The sequence below is a fragment of the Alligator mississippiensis genome, chromosome 16 (genome assembly GCF_030867095.1).
Source record: "Alligator mississippiensis isolate rAllMis1 chromosome 16, rAllMis1, whole genome shotgun sequence".
In the NCBI taxonomy this organism is placed as follows: Eukaryota; Metazoa; Chordata; order Crocodylia; family Alligatoridae; genus Alligator; species Alligator mississippiensis.
This window is the reverse complement of record NC_081839.1, coordinates 31,326,726-31,342,131: the sequence shown is the minus strand read 5'-3', so window position 1 is coordinate 31,342,131 and position 15,406 is coordinate 31,326,726.

The window sequence follows — 15,406 nt, the reverse complement described above, 5'->3', positions numbered from 1 at the left end:
TTGCGCCCCAAAATTTGCAAGGAACTTTTTTACAACTACTCAGTTGGTCTAATAAAAGATATCACATCTACTCAAAGAACCTTGCTTTCTCATATTCTGTGGCATCTAGCCAAAATTGAGAGATTCTGACATGAACCTAGTTTCAAATCATGCATATCTTCAGCTATTGAAAACAGCACCTAATTATTATGTCTGATTCTATGACCTAAGGAAAAAAATCACCTCTCAGCAGAGGATTCATAAAATGTGCCTATGCACTACCTGACCCCTGCTTCAGTCTTTTAGTCAGAGCTTAACTGCAGGTATCACATGAAACTTACTTTTGTGGGTATTCTAAACAGGGCAATTTCACATGAAAGCAATAATAAAACTTTAAATATATCAAGGAAAGGAATATGGCTTTTTATGCAAGCGTAGCTGCATCTTGAACCCTGCTTTAGAAGCACTGGCCCTGAGAAAATATTCATTATACTTCGGATTATTAAAAGCAAAACAGTTTTGAAGTATAATAGCAACTATGCAGAGCACACTTCTTAGCAGCCGATACAAACTTTCTCTTTTATTTAAGTTTCGTTGGGCATTTTCCACCTATTATCTACATAACTGATATTTGTGAAGGTCTTTTGTTCACATCAGATGTTTCAATATTTATCTGAGTTAAATAAGAGTTTGACAAAGCAAAACAGTTGTGAAAGTGCAGGCCAGGCAATAAGGTTCCCCCAGTTATCCCTTGTATTCCAGTGTGTCATAAATGTAATGGACCTGGAGATGCTTTGCTTGAAATGAGGGCAGAACAGGACCTCGCATAATCATATGAAAGATGCTACCAGCAGAATGCCTGCTAAGTATGGCTCTTTCAGCAGTGAACGGTGTATGTTGTCCACTCGCTCCCTTTTAAAATATGACTCTAAATCCTCAACGGATGTACAGGCTCCTAAGCAGGATTTTCAAAAACAAAAGAGCGTATCTCTACATGATTTTCTGAGGTTGTCCCAGGGCTTTAGTGCTTGATACAGAGCAAAAGGGCTTATTGTTTCCCCACAGGAGTGTTGGCCTTGGTAATGAGACTAAGGAAATATCTTTGGTGCTTGAGGGGCTTATGAACTTACAAATCCACATTCTCCGTTGAGCAGTCTGATTCGTAACTATTGTGAACTCCATTTCCACAGCATTCTCAGATCATTTACTGGCAAACAAGCCTTTTTCTGCACAAAGTAGCTGTTGTTTCTGCAGCAGAATCACTTCTCGGTGCTGTGCTAGGCTGTTTGGCTTATGCCATGGGTGTGCTGAGATGCTGAGGCACACCTATAACCCCACAGAGTGTGTTTGACTGCCAAGTCCTATGGAGAATTATTGCTGATTGGGTGATATTTTGTCTTTATACCACACTGTCCTGTGACCTGTCAACGGTTCTTTCCTTCTCACGGGATGGTTTCTCCTCTCTTCCCTTTGTGTCTGCAGTAAATATATGCCTAGACTGTTTTTACTGATTTTAGTCAAAAGATCAGATTTTTTTGGATGCTTTCATATTGAAGAAAAATTTTGCTCCCAAATGATTCTATTTGACCTTACACTTTTGACATAAAAAGCTATTAACAGAAAGGGAAACCTGTCATTTTTATGTTGAATCTTATTAGTTATAAGTTTCCATTTGCTGCTATGGGTGAGCTCCAAAGATAACAGTCTGTACAAAGAATTATCATCAGCAAGAACTGTTTTGATATTTCTGCAGCTTTCCCATGCCGGGCCTCCTATTGTAATAATGTGAAAACCATAGCAGTGCAATTGCAACATTGGCTGGCTATCGCAACCCACTTAAGATTTGCCATGAAGGGATTTCATGTTGATTGGGGAAGGGAGGAGGGGGAACATATGAAGCTGCAACTGCACCTAATTAAATAGTGCTTTGTTTTGTTTTTTTTCCAGGGGAGATGAACTGAGCAGCCATTGATCATCCTGACACTAACATACTCAGGCTCCTTTTCTTGATTGGATTTTCAGGGAAGCAGCTTGCATCCTAAGAAATATGAGGCCGCATCTACCCTTTTGAGGCATACAGGCACAGCAGGGATAACCTACTGCTTCCTTGTGGTAGGTAAGAGATGCTCAGCTTCATGCGGATACATGAAGACTGAAAACAGTTGAGCCAAACACTGTAGATCTCAGACAAGTGCCATGTGCTGGCATCTTTGTGAACATCATACCCACAATACTGGCAAGACAATTTCATTTTGAGCAGCTTGGTAATGCAGTGCCATATCCCTTCCCTGCCCTCCCCAGCCCGCAGCTATGCTGGCACTGCTGGTTGCTGCCTGAGAGCTCAGCAGTGACTGGTTCCAGTAGGGAAACACATCCCTTATACCTTACCTTGCCAGTCAGACCCTATAAAAAATGTGGAGCCCCTGCACCCATTGCTGCTATGTAGTGACAGCTACCAACATGATAATGACTAGCATGTAGAACAGAACTGTGGAAGTGAACTTGGCACCATGTGAGAGCAGGGATACGTGGGGCACAGAGTACAAACTGGCATTAGGAAAGCAGATGGTATACTAGGATACACAAGTCTAGAAACCAGGAAATGCGGCACACACCTGGTAGTAAGCTTGCTCCTGTTTGTGCAGCCAGGAAGCTGCTGGAGTTTTAAAGGGCAGTCTGGGTGGAGCTACTGACTTACTTGAGAGGAGGAACATAGTCTGAGGGCAGCACCATCTGACCTAGGACAGGGGTGTACACTTAGGATCCACTCTGAAGCCTCTGGGTGAGCTGCATGTAACCCAGAACCACCCACCCTTCCTGATGAGTTGCTTTCAGGGGCTGGAACTGAGATCAACTCTAGCAGCAGACAGGTGGGGCCCTGGGCTTGGGCTATGTGTGGCTCCTGGTATGACTTGAATGCACAGAGATACTTAATTTGTTATAAACCATTTAGAAGAGCAGCAGTCCCAGGAGCATGAGTAAGAGGAGATGAGAGACCAAGCATAACCAAGGATTAGCCAGGGATAGGAAACAAACCCCAAATCTCTCTCCAAATACAAGCAGCCCTCCTCTAGGATGGTAAGAATAGGGTCCACACAAGTGACATTCTGATGCTAATCTTAAATGCTTCATTCCTAAAAACGTAAGAACTGCTATTTACTGGGTCAGTCCATAGGTCCACCTTGCCCAGTTTCCTGCACCACACTGGCAGAGAGATGCTAAAAGGGAAAGTGAATTGGGTCTGACCAGGGTTTCTTCCACTGTTCCTCTCTTTTTTCAGCCTCCTGCATTTAAGATCTAGGAAATTCTGATTCAGAGGCTGTACCCTAACTCCCATGCTCAATACCTGCTGATGCCCCTTTCTGCCAAGAATATAGTCCAGTCCCTTTTGAATCTGACTAAACTGTCAGCCTCCACAACATCTGGTGGCAATGAGTTCCACACTTAAATTACACAGTGCGTGAAACAAAACTAGAAACATCTGACAGAAGGTCAGGAATGGGAACTCACTCCATCTTGCGACCCATTCTTGCATGCTTTGAAGCTAGGGAAACAAGTGACAGGCCACCAGTGGAGAGCAGTGAATTGGTGATCAGAATCTATGACACCAGATCACTCAGTGTCACTGGCATATTTGGAAAGTATAAAAATAAAAAGGGAACTTGAAGCCTGCTCCTGTGAGAGACTGAGCAGTGGGGGGAGTCCGGACTGTACAGCACTTCTTAGGATGGGCTCTTTGCATGGTAGAGGTACTTTGTGCAATATGTATATCACCTTTGGGGAAAATGTTATTAATGAAAGTCATTGAAATAGTTACATAAGGGACTTCTTAGGTTGGGAGACTATTCCATGTCCTAAAGCATCCTTGAGAACAGCTCTAGTGACCATATGGAAGGATTCCCTCACCCACAGTAAACCTGGAGACACTGGAGTTCCACCCACTTACAAGCAGAGTGCTTCAGCTTTTTATTATTACTTTTTTAAGGGAACCTAGTATCATCAAATGCAAAATAAAGGACAGGCCTGGGAAGTTTAACACCAAGCATCCCACCAGCCTTGTCATTTGCCTCCATAGCAACACATGTGATAACATCCTAAATGCTGTGATCCAAGTGCCAGGGGAATAACTTGGTATTCCTCTGTTTTGTCATGTGCCCTGATGATGCTGTATTGTACTTATGTAGATTCATTTTATTACCAGAGGGTCTCAGAATCAGGCTGTTGAAACTGGAGACAGCAAAGATACATCAGCTGTGAGATTTGCTTCCTGCTGTGGCACTTCAGGATTCTTGCCCACCAGTGCTCCTTCTAGAGGAGACTTTTCAAAGCCTTATCTCCCAATGTCACAGGCCTGGTACATCTTTGTGCCATCTCCTCCTCCACTCTTTCTCCATCTGTAGTATTCAAACAAGTAACTATTCAAATCCAGAGCCTGTACATGGGGCTAGGAATGGGGACCAGTAGGTGGCAGCTTCATCCAAGAAATAGAAATGCATTTGTAAGAGAATCCATTTGCAAAGAAATCACTTACAGTACAGCTTTTCCCACTGTCCTGTTGCACTTGTAAGCACCTTGGGGTAGCAGTGCTTCAAAGACTTCTGGTACATAAATATTCCATGTCCCTGTTACTCAGGATATGATGCATCTGTTGAAAGAAAATCACTCAGACTCAGAGTCTAAGCTGGTACTAAGGCCTTGAGTCAGCAAGAAACTTAAGCACATGCCTGCCTTTCAGCATGTGAAGCCTATTAGTGAAAGCAATATAACCACTGACCGTGTCTTTAGGCAAGCATGCGTTCTAAGTGTCTTGCTCAACTGGGCTCTAAGTCTTTTTAGTTACTTTTGTGAGTTTGGGAGCAGGCCCTAAATTATTAGCTGAATTCCAAGACAACTGAAATTATAACTCTGCCCTCACCCCCAAACATAGCCATGTTTTAAAGAAAGCAATGTTACAGCATATTTAATCATTCCAGTGACTACAGAAAAAACAGGCAAATTGTCACTTTGAAATACTTCTGCCTATTATTTTTTTAATGAAAAAAAAAACTGTTTGCAGATTCAGCTGTGATTCATAGATTCATAGACATTAGGGCTGGAAGGGACCTCGGAAGATCATCGAATCCAGCCCCCTGCCCAAAGGGCAGGAAGTCAGCTGGGGTCATAGGATCCCAGCAAGATAAGCATCCAGTTTCATCTTGAAGGTGTTCAATGTAGGCGCTTGAACAACCTCCGGCGGCAGGCTGTTCCAGACCTTGGGGGCTCGGACAGTAAAGAAATTCTTCCTTATGTCCAGCCTGAAACGATCTTGAAGTAGTTTGTGACCATTCGACCTCGTCATCCCTTGGGGCGCTCTGGTGAACAAACGTTCCCCCAGATACTGGTGGTCACCCCTGATAAACTTGTAGGTGGCCATCAGATCACCCCTGAGCCTGCGCTTTTCCAGGCTAAAGAGCCCCAGGGCTCTCAGCCTGTCGTCGTAGGGTCTGCTTCCCTGACCTCTGATCATGCGCGTGGCTCTTCTCTGGACTCTCTCAAGCTTCTCCACATCCTTTTTGAATTGTGGAGCCCAAAACTGGACGCAGTACTCCAGCTGCGGCCTCACTAAGGCCGAGTACAGGGGGAGAATGACGTCCCAGGATTTGCTTGAGAAGCATCTATGGATGCAAGCCAGCGTTTTGGTCGCTTTACTAGCCGCTGCATCGCATTGCAGGCTCATGTTCATCTTGTGGTCAATGATGACCCCCAAGTCTCTTTCTTGCATAGTGCTAGCCAACATAGCAGTGCCGAGCCTATAAGGATGCTGCGGGTTTTTCTTCCCAAGGTGGAGAACCTTGCATTTATCGGCGTTGAACACCATCAGATTCTCGTCCGCCCACTTGCTGAGCCTGTCCAGGTCAGCCTGGATCACCCGCCTGTCTTCTGGCGTGGATGCTTTGCCCCAAAGTTTGGTGTCATCGGCGAACTTGGCCAGTCCGCTTCTGACTCCAGTGTCCACATCATTAATGAAGATGTTGAACAGTATGGGTCCAAGGACAGAGCCCTGGGGGACCCCACTGGTCACAGGACACCACGATGAGTGACTTCCATCAATTACTACCCTCTGGGTCCGACTCCGGAGCCAATTTTCCAGCCAGTGGATCGTGGGGGACCCAAGGCGACAATTGGCCAGTTTCTCCAAGAGACGATCATGGGACACCAGATCGAAGGCTTTTTTGAAGTCAAGATATATGACATCAATCTCATCTCCCTTGTCCAGGTGATAGGTCACCTGGTCGTAGAAGGAAATGAGATTGGTCAAGCAAGACCTACCCGCAACAAACCCGTGCTGGCTATCCCTTAAGATGTTGGCGTCGGCCAGTCCATTAAGGATGGCCTCTTTAATAAACTTTTCTAAGATCTTCCCCGGGATAGAAGTCAGGCTGATGGGCCTATAGTTAGCCGGATCCACTTTCCTCCCTTTCTTGAAGATAGGCACCACATTGGCCTTCTTCCAGTCTTCGGGCACTGTGCTGCCTTAGTAATGCAAAAGAATGGGGAATGCATAGGACATTTCAATTACAGAGTAAGAAGCAGAATAAGAATAAGATTTACTCTCTAAAGGTGACACTGATTGTAATTACATGCTGTACATCCTTGGTGCAAAGAAAAAATACCGTATAGTTCTGTCAGTTCCAGAATACTTTATATCTTCATTGCTACCAGCATTTCAACCTCCAGGATTTCTGCTATCCTGAGCCTATTACTTTGAATCTGAGCTTTGACTTAGCTGTCTCTGATTCTGGGTACATACAAATATGAATGAAAACATAGGTGGCAGTGTCATGTTGGAACAGATCTAGACCATAACCTGTCTCCAGCCCTGGCCAATAGCAGCTTTTTCTCAGGAAGGTATAAAAATCCTTACAGAGGGCATAGGGGATGGCCTGAGCATTTAGATTCAAGGCTAAGCTTTTGCGTATGACTCAGCTTGTCATAAAAAAATGAGGAAAGAGCAGCAGGAAGCCCTCCTCGAGGTTTATTTCAGTTTAAACAAGCCAGAGAGCAGCTGCTGATACCATCGCAGTGCAAAGAACTTGCATAAGTGACAACAGAAGGAGGAATCAATGACTCCTCCAGAGATGGTAGGCACTAGTTCCCCCCCCTGCCCGTGTGGAGTTCTCTGCAGTGCGCTCAGTAATGCTTCCATTTCAGCAAGATTTTAGTTCTGCGCTCTACTGGCCCCAGATGTTGCTCCTTTCTCCTCCTGATCATCTGCTGAATTGGTACAAGGCCTTTGCAAAAGCTCTCCCTGGGCACATTTTGATGCAGCCAGCTTGAGCACAAGTGGTGGGCCAGTGGGCCCCCTTGGCTAGCTGACAGAGCAAAGCTTTCTGAATTCCTTTTTAGTCTGGATTTGAAACTAATTTTGAAAAGCTCTTGTGCTGGACACCTCTTAAGGCATAGGCCAGATGAAACAGCTATTGGCTTCTTATTGAAATTCAGGTCCTTTGCCCCAAGAGAAAACTGCCTTCGTCTGAATTTCTAGAGGGCTTCAAAGGGAGGGGCAGTTAACACTATTGCCACCTTCCTTATTGCTTTTGGTATTTTGGTCCTAAAGGGGACCAAAATGATGTTCTCCATTAAACCCTTGAGACCTTGGTAACAACCAGAGCATTAAAGGGTGTGTGTGGGGTGGGGAGGAAGTTCACACCAGCCTTCTACAGAACCATGAAACACCAGTGGAGAAGAGGAGGTCTTGAGGGTGCTACAAGAAGGCAGAATGAGGAAGAAATTGAGAAAGACAGGGTGCTGGGAAAGAGCTTTCTGACTGAGCAACCTAACAGGTCATAACAGGCTCTCCCCAGGGGAGCAGTGGAAGCCAAACTGTTTAGACCAAAGACTGAACGATCTAGTAAGCCCCTTCCAGCCTTAACTCTCATGGATCCCATCACTTCTTCCTGCAGAAGAAAATCGTTGGGTGGTGGGGAGGGTATTGCAGGCATTCCCAGATGTTTCCTTTGGACAGCTCCCAAATGCCATTCCTTTAAATACAGGGTACTTCTCACCTCCCACAGGATTAACTGTGGGTTTCCCCTATAGAATTGGTTACCTGACCCAAGATCTGCAGGGGACAGAGTCATTCATACACAGCTTTTCTACCACACCCCTGCTTCTGGGTTACAAGCTTCCTGGAACTTCAGACCCAAACCTGCTGTAAAAAGGGGGTTTCTTGTTTCATAGAAGGACCACAGAGAGTTAAATGCTGTGCCAAGTGGCATTTGTTTTCTGGTGGATTCTCCAAGAGCCTTTTGATGGGGAATGAGTCCTGTCTTACTCAGCCTGGCTCCTGGACTCTGTCTCTTCATTTTCCAGTCCAGACATCCCCAGCTGGTGATCTCTGACTCCAGTAAGTGGCTGTGACCAGGGGCCATCCAGTCAGCCAACTGCCTCAACAAATAAATGTACCCAGGGTCAGAGGCATATCCCAACTATGTGAGTTCTCACCACAAACACATCTCAAAGTGAAAACCAGGTTCTTGTGGTTCTGTTGGCAATCTCCCAGAGGAAGTAGCTTGTGCTGAAATGCACTCCTCATATTAGCAATGACAAGATGCATGTTAATCCTGAAAAAGAACTAGCTCTCTTGGGAGGTGCCTTGCAAAAGGAGTGACCAGAGCAGTTGCAATTAGGAGACCATCCATACACACTCAAAGCATCTTTACTGTTTAACTAATTCATCGTTGGTGTCCAGGAGAGGCACACGTATATGGGAAAGGAATGGTGCACACCCATGATTCACACCATAAGGGTACTAACTCAGGCATTTCACTTGGATGAATGCAAACTGTTGCATATGTGAATAATTCCATATTAACAGGGCCTGTTTCCACAGTGTCAGATGAATGGCAAGACTGTATGTGCTCGCCATTCTGTCCTGGGACCTGACTTAGCCCACATCCAGTCAAATGAGAGATTTGCACAAAGCAGTTTTCATCTGAAATTCATGTGGAGAGTAGAGTGAATTTTGAATGGAAACCATTTTGTAGAAGTATCTCATTTGACTGATTCTGTCCTAGGACAAGTTGCAATGTTTTGATGTAACAAGTAGTCCTTTTATTTTAATGCCATATTTGTTGTTCCGTGCTAAAATAAAACCTTTGTTAAAACTTATGACTAGAATAGATCACGTTCAGAGAGTTGCCTTGGCTAAGACCTGCAGCCAAGGGTAACTGATTTCTCCATGGCAGTTTGTTGGCTTTTCCTCACGGCAAAGTTTACCTTCCTTGAGAGCTGCTGGGGGGTGGGTGGCATTGTACAATCATTTCTACTTTGAATGCATCTCTCTCATACCAGTTTTTCCTGGAAAGGTCCCACCAGTCTCCCTGCTGTATGACATAGACACCATGCAGAGCTGGTTTCATGGTTCATTGTGAAGAAAACCGATGATCTATTTGGCCCTGTTTTCTGTCTGCAAAGCGTTTTGTGATCTAACCCTGGCTTCTACCAGTTGGAAGATGGAAGGTGGATTGGTAAAGTTTCACTAGATAGACTATTGGCTGGTCAGAATCGGTGCAAAGCATAGGATCCCCTACCCAAGGCCATGCCTGTACGGGGCTCAGGGGCATGATTGTGGTTTGTTTGGGCACATCCATGCTAGCCTTAAGCCAGTTAACTCAGCTGTGAGGCTGCAGCACATGGACTTCCATATGAGATGAGCACCCAGGTTTCCAGCTAAGCTCATACAACCAGCTCTGAAACCTTTGGTACTATAGCTTCACTGCTACTGGTAGCCCAGGTACACCTGTGTGTGCTATATTTGCATCTTTGATTGCAGTGCATGCACAGTCTGTGTTACACAGAGCTGTTTCCATAGCCTGGTTTGATGACAGAATTTTTTAAGCAGCAAATAACAAGTTCTCTGGTTCATATACAGATACCCAAGCGCTCATTTGGGAATGGCTAGTTCACAAGTACTCATAACAACAGCAATCTGGTCAAACCAACATTTGTGAGCAGCATTCAGCAGAGTTGTGTGTACTCAGCAGAACAGATAGATACCAGGGACTCACACATGCCATTCTTCAGTGTTTGCCTGAGTGGAGATGGGTCCTGGTGAAGCGTGTGTGGTTTTTTCTTGTCTTACAACTCATAAGCATTGAGGTACAAAAGAGCCCTGGCTGGTACATGACTTCTTGTCCAGCATGTGCTTGAGAGGAGATGAGAACAGCATAAACTTTCTTGTTCCTCCACAGAGAAACCCATGTGAAGGTGTGGTTCATTCAGGGAATCCCCACCTCAGCATCATGTTGTTCTGATTTCATCTTCATGGGAAACTCGTGTTTCAGTGTGTAGGTGTATAAAGGTACAAGAAGCAGTTGTCTCAGCACAGGAAGTTGCTCGGCTGACTTTTTCTACCACCGCCCCTTGCATGGGACCTCCTGTAGCTGTTGGGAAATAGGCTCAGGCCCCCCCGCCATTCCTTCAGGGACCCTGAAGCATTTAATCCAATTTGGACCAAACAGGCTAATTCAGCAGTGGTTTGTCTCCTTTCCCCGGTGCCTTATTAGTAAAGAGGCAGGTGCCTCGTATGACTAAAACCTCACTGCTGTGAGTCATCTGGTCCCAAACTGTGCCAAAAACACCCCTTTCCCTTACACAACAGAAGGCAGGACTACAGCACAAGGAACTAATGTTTCCCATGTCTGGCAGCACTACAGGTGCTGTGGTAGGCACCAACATTGGGGCTGATACTGAACAGTAGCGGTCAGTCCCTCACTTACACAAAACAAGATAGATCCACTGAAGTTCAGAGAACAATGCTGAAGGGGCAAATACATGGTCGCAGAGGTTGCATAGGCCCAAAGTTTGCATCATTTGTTCCCCAGGAGTATGACTCAAACACGGTAGTTTCAGGGGAGTGCTGTAGGATGGTTTCTGGGTCCTTGCCTGGTGCTGTCGGACTTCATTTTGTCTCACGGTATTTTGTCAGATGAGCTATGTGCTCTAACACTTCTCCCACGTTAAATAATAAGACAGGACAGTGTTGGATGTCAAGTAGAGAGGGCAAAAAATGAACAGGTGGCCTGTAGTTCTGGCACTGGCTGAGAGGGTGATGATCAGCATTCAACTCCCAGCCTTGCATCAGATTTTGTGGAATTCCCTTAGCAAGACACTTAATCCCCCTCTGAAGTTAGCTTCAGAAGAAGGAAGAGGAGCAGTAGAAGTATTGTATGGTTCGGGAAACAGCCAGGTTTCTCCCATACACTCTTCCTGGGCTACAACTTGTGTTCATGCTGATATGGGCAGATCTCCCATGGGAGGCTGAGGGAATGGGGTTGGAGTGTGAGGCACAGAATTTGGATTTTTCTTTCTACAGCATGCAGGGCTTAAGAGGGCCTGGCCTTTTGAAGGGAATGCCCTTTCCAGGCCCCTGGTCTGTCCCACGTGAAATGGCAAGGGTTTGGGTCACCCCAGGCTCTTCTTGCAGTGGACAGGGAGCTCTGCACACAGCAAATTCTGACAAGACCCAGAGAGGCATTATAAGATTTATAGCAATGTTCACAACCTCTCTCCCTGCAGGGTAAATCTCTCTTATCAGAGCGTTATGATCTAGCCCTTGGCATGACTCATGCAACCGATTAACTCTCACACCAGCGCTTTGCAACGAGGTGAATTTCTTTCTTGACACATATTTTGTTTTAAGTCATATTTTGCTCTGAGCACCTTGACGTGGGCTTGAGGATCCGCCAGCATCATCTGTTAAACGGTCACGGAATGTAGCGTGAAAAGCGACTCAGGGTTTGAGGCTGCCTTTGGTTTTGGATCCCTCTGAACAATGCTGCGAGCATGTTCTCACTGGAGCCAGGTGTTTGCTTGGGTCCCATGACAAGGGCATTCCTCACGGAAGGTCAGTGTCTCCTGTTTGGAAATACATTCCCCCCCCTGCCGTGCAATGCAAATTCTATGAAGAAAAAAGAACTATAAACAACTAGAGGGACACTTGTGCAGGCACTTCATCAGAATGGGGAAATAGCTAGGGCTTGCAGTATCTGCTGGGCTGTCTCTGGCTTCTTTGACAAGAGCCTCAGTCAGGGTCACACATGATTAGCGCCGGGCCCCATTTGAAATCAGAAAAACAATGGACTACTCAGCTCAGGTCATTGGGCTCTTCCCCTCCCAGTGGCACTCAGATCCTTCTTGCTTCCCTTCAGCTCAGTGAAGGGGAATTAGAACCTAATTCCCTTTCACTGGTTGGGTCCGTTGACAGTCCTCCTCAGACCCCTCGAGAAGCTGGTTCTGCGGATGGGCAGACTTGGCCTGGTGAGTTTACAAGATAAACTTTTAGGGGCTTGGACTGTCTCGTTATTTTTGCATGGGCCATTGAAGTGCTACTGTCATGCAAATAATAGAGAGATGAATAGTACACTACATCCTCTGAAATGGCCGTTATTCTTCAATCAGACATCTGCATTTATTGTTCCATAGTAGGCTCAACTTTTCATTTCTTCTATTCTGTTTTGACGGGTAAAAAAAAGTATGTGAAATGACCTCTCTGAGGATAATTGGTATTCTGACATTAAATTGGTTATTGTGTCCTCAGAGGCAAATATTTGTGTTTTTTAGACCACAAAGCTCTCTGAAATATTGAATTACTACTCTTGCATTCATACGGCTTGCCCTGTATAACAGGATTGGAGCGCTAATATTGACATGTGTTTTAAAAAATCTGGACATCTGTCAACAACATTAATCCATTTTGAAAGAAAATGACTTACGAGCTCAGCACTCTTTTAGGGAATAAGACAATAATGGGCCCTGGTTTTTTGCCATCATTTGTTTGTAATCTTGAGAACAGTGCTTGGGTTCAAATGGCTTGACATGAGTGGAACATAGTATATCCCCATGTTTTATGACTGGAAACCCAGCATTTTCACAAGGCTATTTTGCTGCAGACTTTACTGGCAGCATATATACATCTCTCTTTTTTAGTTCCTCTTGTTTTTCTATCGTCCTGACACCTGTCACAGTTGTAGTCTCACAGGAGTCTGGGCGAAGAGTGCAGATTTCCTTGTCCGTGCAGTAACTGTGAGTCTGAGATCACTATGACAGTGACTCCTGACTACAGACTTTTATACTTATGACTTTTGTCCTATTTGCATGCTTCTTTGTTTCCTTATTATAAAATTAGAGGTATAGCAATAATTTGAGAGCTGGAGAGACTGTATGAAGATTTGCAAGTCTGCGTCCCAGCCATTGACAACAGACTTTGGCCATCCACTGACATTCTTCTCCTACTGTCCCTAAACCTGGTAAAGAAAACTAGAGTGTCTGTCAAATAAGATTTGGGTGCAGGTTTCAAGGTTAATTAGGTGTATAATTCAAAATCTAGCCCTTGATTCCCTGGTAGATGAAACTTCCCCATCCATGACACAGCCAAGTCTCCATTTAGTATGTGGCTGGAACCAGTGAAGCTGAAGTGTATGAGATCTGGGGGATTTGTACCCCAGGGTGGTACAAAGCTTCACTGAAACCTGCAAGGCACAACAGTCTGCCCAAGCTGATACATAACTGGATGTCTGTGGAGGAATTTGGTTCCCGGCCCGTGAAAGGGTGGACGTTAATGAGAGCAGAAAACCTATAGAGCTCTTGTTTTGCTTTGTAATGTGTTTATCCATCAAGCAATATATATATAGAGAGAGAAACAATTGTGAAGTTTGTGTTTTGAAGAATCGTTCTTTGGCAATACATCAGAGGTTTATCTTATAACTGCGTCTAAAACATGGAAATGGATGACTGACTGTCAACCACCAAAATAGTTTGGGCTGTTTTATCTGTGGATAACATGCTCTTTTGCAACTTCCTCATTTTAGATGTTTATTACACCAAGCCTTTAGCAGCATGGCTTCAGATAATTGAAGTATTCCTATAAAGATATCTATTAAAGTTTAACTTTGGGAGACTTGGTGTATCATGTGGCTTTTCAGTGTCTAGTGCATTAAGATACCAGAGTTAGATCTACTGTACCTGAACATCAACCCTGAGGCGTGTGTGTGTGTATTTGCACCCATCCATAGTATCCCATGTACTTGTGCAAATGGGGTTCCATATGCACAGAAATGTGGTGTGCAAATCCCATGCGATAGATGTCTGGATGCAGCTTGAGTGTATACAGCTATGCATCTCGTGCATGCTTTTAAAATACTGAGACATATTTATTTGTTTTACTTGGATTTATTTATTTGATTTATTTCTTGATTTTTTTTTTTTTTTTCCTGACAGGGGCCTCTCTTAAAATGCTATTTCCCTTGAAATTTAATACAACCATATAGCATTAGAACGTGAAAGCTTCCTGTGGAAGAGCTGGGCTAGAATTAGATTTCTACAGTCCTCTACATTTCTTAATTCTTATTTGGACTGATTCTTTACTCTTGCTGAACTCCTGCTGAGTATCCCTGGCTGTACATAGTTGTGTCATTTGATGCAGGCTTAATTGTCCTGGGCTTCAATCTGAATCAAAACAGGCAGGGCACAATCAGTTACACATGTTGCCCTTCCAAGCTGAGTTGTTGCTTCTCAGCCAGCAAAAACATGAAGCCTGCCTGGTTTGTCCGTGGAAAAAAGTGCAGTGCCCTTACAGATGCCTGCAGCTGTGCCCCACAAAAAAAACCAAACCATTAGCACATTTTATCCCACTTAGCTCAGAATGACTGGAAGCAGGACATGGGATGTGTGTGTCTGTAGGATCCTGGGACAAAAGGCTTTATCCTGGGCATAGGCAACATCTATTTACAGCCCCTGTGACTCCTTATATAACTGCATTGTACCAAAAGGTTTTAAATAAAGCTCAGGTAAGATCAAGAGGGTGTGATGTGAGCCAGGGAGGTTTAGTTTAGATATTAGGAAAAACTTTCTCAAGGGGAGGGTAGTAAAGCAGGTCACCCAGAGAGTGGTGGAGTCTCCATCCTTGGAGGTTTTTAAAACCCAGGTAGACAAAGCCTTAGGCTAGGATGATCTAGTTGGGGCTTGTCCTGCTTTGAGCAGGGGGTTGGACTAGATGTGACCTCCTGAGGTCCCGTCCAACTCTCATTTTCTGTGAATCTGCAATAAGGCCCTGGTTTTGAAAGGGCCTCATTTGTTAGGAGAGGAGTTACTGGTATTACCGGGCCAAACGTTAATACAAATTACAAATTAAAGGAGTGCTACGGTGATATGCAAAATTCAATTAATTTTAAAGGAGAAATATCACACATTTTTGTGGAGTAGAGGCCTCACAGACCGTGGGAAACTGTATCTAATTAAAACCCCATTAGCATGAATGAAAGACTTTCACTGACTACAGTGATCCCCAGACCAGGTCCTATCTCACCTACCCATCTATGAAGTGTTAGTTAACCAAGTGCCTGCTCTTACTAAGCTCTAACAGTAAAGAGGATATTACACTGCACAA